The following is a 5,949-nucleotide window of genomic DNA, read 5'->3' as shown; positions in this document are numbered from 1 at the left end:
GAAACACAGCTGCTCAGGACCTTCCCAGGAATAGTCACTCTGATAAGCCATCCCAGTCTCTGCTGGGAATTTCCACTGAAACTTCCCACCTTCTCATCCCTTCAAGTTCCTCGTTCTCATTTTACAGATGAGAAGATTTGACCCACAGAGGTAAAGGTCCTGAGTCCTGAGAGTAGGGCAGGACTTCACTGTCTCAGGTTCTCTGACAAAGAGAAGCCCCACCTTTATGGCCAGGGATAGGGAAGGGTGACAGACAAATCTTGGCTCAAGTGTCATCTTGTACTGAACCTGGAGCCAGACTGCAGCAGCTTGAACCCTGCACCCTGCACTTAGTGGTTGTGTGATCTTGGGCATGTTACGTCACCTCTCTGTGCTTCAGTGTCCTTACCTATAAAATGGGGCTGGTGATAAACACCTACCTCATAAGAGAGTGGTGAGTGTTGAGTGAGTTCATAGCTATGAGGTACTCAGGAACAGCACTGGCACCTAGCACTGATGAGTGTTTAAAAAAATTGAGACTCCTAAGCTCTCTCACGTACTACCTCTGCCCTCTCCTTATTGTTCACCTCCTCAGCCTTCTTCCCAAGCTCCTGAAAACATGTGAACAACCATAGGGAGCTACTTGTGAGCATGCTAGCCCCTCCCTGCCCATAAGCCTCACCAGTTGGGATAGAGACCAAGGAAAGAGACACCTGGTTGAGCCCCCTGCAGCCCCTGCAGCCAATGGGATCCCCCTAATCCCCCTAATTGCTGTGGTGCATGCAAAACAGTCTCTTCCTTCTGGCCCCTCAGCTTCCTGGAGCTGCAGGAGGCTCAGGAGCTCTTGTAACAGCACATTAAGCCCCTGTTTGTGGGAACTTTAATTGAAACACAAATTAGAGACGGCAAATGACTCTGGCAGCCAGATAAGCCATCCCAGGAGAGTAAGAAATAAGCCAAGAGAATCAGCAGAGATAAGACTTGAATTTAAATTACTGTAAATACTCAGAAGTCTTGGACAGGTGAAAGTTGGGGGGGGCCTAAAATGAGGAACCCCAGAAGCCCCACATCCCACCTCTTTGCTCTGGGCTCCACACTAGTGTACTTCTGCATTCCCTGCATTGCCTTTTTTGCTAAATGTCAACCTGATGCCTAACTCCCTCCCCATCCTCATTGTGCTGTTTTGGAGAACTCAATTCCTTGATTTACTTTCTTTCCAGTAACCTCCATTTACCCTATTACAGTTAGAGTTTAATAGATCCTGCTTGGGGGTGGCTCCGGAATTTCTGTTCAGGAGGTAAATGTGTGAGAGGAATTAGCCTGATTGCTTGAAGGCCTGACCTAACGTCTTGGTTTCCTCATCTGTATAATGAGTGCATGAGAAAAGGTCTCTGAGAACCTGTGAGCTCTGGGGTTTCATGGGAAAATCTGAGCATAAGACTACCAGAAGTCTCTCTTGTTGTCTATAGCAGAAGTTCCCATTGTTTGGTGGCTTGGGAGTGGGTGGGGGGAGCAGCTGAGTCCACCGTTCTTCTGAGGGAGGGGTCTTGGGACTTGGCTTCCAGGTCTCAGCCTAGGAGGAGACTGCCTTTTCAGTTCTGTTAAGACCTTCTGAGCCGAGCTCTGTGGGGTGATGGCTGCTGAGACGTTGTGACTGTCCCCTGGGGTGGGAATGACATATGTCCCTCTGTCACAGCACCTGTGAGGGCAGCTGAGGGATGGCAACCCTGAAGGCAGAGTTCTACCCTTGCCATCTGACCTTGGGAATCTTTTTGTCCTGCTACTCTGAGAGGCTTAGAGTGAAGGAGAGGGCTGTCACCAGAGCTCCAAAGCCCACCCACATGGGGAGCTGCTGCCCTTCACAGAGGATGAAGAGCACATCTGAACTCCAGCAAAAGGGAAGAAGGTCAAGCCACAACCAGAACTTTCGGGCTGGAGACTTTAGCAGAGTGTGACTCCGGGAGGTCACCTATGGTCTCAGAGGGTATACGTGATGGAGGCCTGGGTCACTATCAAGGGTGGGGGTAATGACCTCAAAAGGCCTTACTATCCTGTGACTCAAGTCTGAAGGTTCCTGAGACTGGGATAGAAGGACTTTGACATTTCCCATGGCCCAGAGATTTTAAAGGTGGGCAGCTGCTATGGGGGGCCAGGGCCCAGCTGTGTCTCCACCTTTACAACCTCCCCCATTCCAAAATTCTGGCTGCCCCTAGAGCCCCAAGCCTGCCCGCCATCTGGGCAGCTCAGAGGAGAGCCCACTGCCAAGGGAGTGCCAGCATTGATTTATGGCCCACAACCTTGGCAAGCTCGGGCTGTGTGCCCAGAACCTCCTTCACTCAGGGAGAGGTGCTCCTCTTAAAGGAGCAGTGCAGAGGAGCTGGGACTGTCCAGGAGGATGGTAGAAGGTTCTGGGGCCTGGGGAGGAAGAACCCTGTCCACTAAGACGCTGGGTTATTGTCATTCCCTCGGAAGGCTTCTCTATCATCATTAAATTGGATGCCTTTATCTGGGTGGTGGGAACACTTCTCAAGCAAGGAAAGGCAGGAGATCTCTTATTCCAGACCTCCCATCATGTATTTATCTGTCATATTTCTCATAAAGTCATCCTGATGAGCCAAATCACTTGCTATTGATTATTACAGGTTTTTCAATTGTTGATTTATCCTAACTGTACCAGATTATCTTAATGGCAGTGTCCTCTGAGAGACTGTAAACTCCACAGGGCAGGATGGGACCCATTGTGTTCATCCCTGTGTATTCAGTACCCAGCAAGTGCTTGGTTTGTAATACAAAATAAGAAGCTGACACCCATAGGAAAGAATATATGAGTGAAGGTCTTGTCCAGGAGGTCAGGGAGTAGACCATGTGCCTTTTCAATGCCTACTACTGTTTGCAAGCCCCTTCACATGCACCCTTCCCGCCAGAACCCCTTCCCTGCTCTGTCATGTCAACCTGGGCCAATGAGCGATCTTCTACCCAAAGCGCTTGCCTCCTTCTTCCCTCAGATCACTTCCCTTCAGCCCTCCACACATGTTCTTTCCTGCCTCCAAGAAGCTTTCTCAGATTATCTATGGCTCCAGTCTCCCTGACTGACGTTTCCTCCATTGTGTGTCAGCACGGAAAGGCTTCGTTCATTCACTCAGCAATATTTATCAGGTATTGCTGGTGTGGGGGGGGGGCACTGCGTGCTGAGAATGCATGAATATACAGGACAGGCATGATCCCTGAACTCAAGGACTCTGTCAAAGCACAAAACAGATTTTAAAATAGCATGCAAGCAAATACATAAGATGAAATCTTGATACCTATTATAAAGAGTGCCAAGGTGATCACAGACAGGGTGGACTGGATCTATCAAATTGATTGGCCAGAGAAATTCTCTCTGAGGAAGTAATGTTTGGGCTAAAATTTTTAAGGGTGGGACAGAGCCACATGGAAAATGGGGTAGTAGGATTCCAGAAGTGCATCAGTGAGCTGGGTGCATAGCAGAATTTGGGGAGTCAGAAGGTGAGGGGAAGAGCCTTCTCATACTCTATGCTTCATCTCTTCCACATTTTGAACATCTCCTGTTCCAACTCATTGTCTAAAATCCTTGAAGAGGGTCAGGGGTTCCGCTCAGTGGTACAGTTCCTGCCCGGCAAGCACAAGGTCCTGAGTTCAATTCCCAGTGCCAAAAAAAAAAAAGTCCTTGGAGAAGGAGCACTGGTCTCACTTGAGAGTTGGTTAGAAAACAGAATCTCAGCCTCCAAGCCACATCTTTGGCAAGCACTGCTCTATACTACTTAAAGAGTGGAACTGAGAGCGAGGGCATCAGGAGACAAGGTGAGCACAGTTCGGGGTTGGTGAATAGTCTGAATTTGAACCAGAGATGGGGTCTGACAGTGTACACATGTGGGCGCATCTCTAGTTCTAAACTGTGGGTGACGAAGTTGCACATCTAGGGCCTGCTTCTCTCCCTCCCATGGTATGAATCACTCACCTCCACCAGGCTGTGAGTCAGAGGAAATCTGTTCCTATCTGGGTGGTGGGGATACCTATGAAGTGAGGCAAGCCAGGAGATCCCTTATTCCTGACCTCCGGCAATCCATTTATCTGACCTGAGTCCCATAAAGTCGTCCTGATGAGCCCAATTGCTTGCTAATGGTTATGAGCTGAGACCTGGGAATTTATGGCCAAGTCCTTGGTGGCCATGAGCAGGAGTAGCACTACATGTCACAGGACGAGACAGACTGCATGCCTAGGACACTCAGCTCTGCATGGCTTCAGTTCATGGAAGTTTGTGCCTGCGATCATGGCTAGGACTATGCTCCTAACCCACACACACAGGGCAAAGAGCACTGCCCTGAGGGGCAGGGGATTTAGCTCAGCGGCTTAAGTGCCTGCCTTGCAAGCAGGCAGTCGTGAGTTCGATCCCCGGTACCGATAAAAAAAAAAAAAAGCACTGCCCTGGATGAAGGGAGAAGTGAGGAGGAAAAAGACCACTAAAGCAGATGTCTCCTGGAAGAGTGTCTGAGAAACTCACCCACCTTGCTGAGGTGGGATGTGGGAGTCACTGAGAAAGGTGTAAAGAGGACTCTGGAATTGAAAGCAGTCAAACTGGAATTCAAATCCTCAATCCGTTACTTACTAGTATGTGACACTAGACAACTAGTATGTGACACTGGACAAACCACTAAACCCTGCCATGTTTTCCTGACCTGTAGATGGTAACAGAAGTACTATCTCATAAACTTTTGGGGTTTAAATGAGATGTATGTAGAATATCAATTGTATGTATTAAAATGAATTAAGAGATTGGGATTTTAATTCCAACTCTGCCATGAACTTGCTAAGATTCTAACATTGGCTTTGTCACCAATGGTTTTGTGGCTTGGGCTCATCACAGACCCTTTCTAGAGCCAGGGATTTAGCTCAGTGATGTAAACACTTGCCTAGCAAACATGAGATCTGGCAAGCACGAAGTCATGAGTTTCATCCCTGTTACCAAAAATAAAAGACCCTTTCTAGATCACAATTGCGAGAAGAGGTGGACCCAAGGTTCTTCTAGCTGCACCCAGCTCTGGCATTTTGTGGTTCTACCAGGAGTCTTTAGTTGAAAACAGAGAAGTGAAAGGATCTGGCTGTCATCCTGGTCACACAGAGGGAATCATTTCAACTACAGCCTCAGGTCTGAGTCACTACAGCCCCTTCCTCAATAGGAGTACATCTTTGGAAGGTATCAGGCACAGTGTTTCATAAATTTGGGGCATGAAAGGACCAGTGGATGGGATAGGGGACAGAAGGCCATTGATTGGGATGCTTTTTGCATGGCTACATCTTCAAATAACTTCAAATGACACACAGACACACATGAAAGAGAGATGGGGGAGCATAGAGTCTGATCTGATTGGAAGACTGATTTGGGAGCCAAATCAAGTGCAGAAGCATCCTCAAAGGACCCAGACAGAGACCTAAGCATTCCTAAACCACAGTGCCGAACAGAGCCCCACCCTCACCCCTGTCCACTCTAAAGTCAGTCACTATGGGAGGCAGATGGGTTTATTCAATGTCACAGGCCCTTCTCCCCTCCTGTGCTCTGCCCACCAGCCCATATGGTCCTGCAGCCTGATGCTGAAACCCTGGAGACCTCAAGGGATCCATACAGCAGCCAACTCAATGACGTTTGCAGAACACATGCTCTGTGGTTGGCTCTGGGCCAGGAGGAAGGGCTAAGGGGGAAATTCAACTTGATCCCTGGCCTCAAGATCTCATAGTGTGGCAGGACAAATTTTAAATAGATAATGACAACACCGTAATGTACAGGACAACAGGCAGCCCGCAGCGATGGGAGAGAAAAGTGTAAAGGAAGATATGCAGAGCTGCAACCTACAAATTTTTGTTGTGGGAGACTGAAAATGTACAAAATAGGCAGAAGAAAACAGCAAACCCCCGAGGCCTCACCACACAGCTCTGGCAAGGGTCACCTCTGCT

Source organism: Cavia porcellus, unplaced genomic scaffold, assembly GCF_034190915.1.
Source record: "Cavia porcellus strain 051 isolate PalLab524CR breed Dunkin Hartley unplaced genomic scaffold, mCavPor4.1 scaffold_8, whole genome shotgun sequence".
Classification (NCBI taxonomy): domain Eukaryota; kingdom Metazoa; phylum Chordata; class Mammalia; order Rodentia; family Caviidae; genus Cavia; species Cavia porcellus.
The sequence above is the reverse complement of the archived record's forward strand: the minus strand, read 5'-3'. Positions refer to the sequence as shown.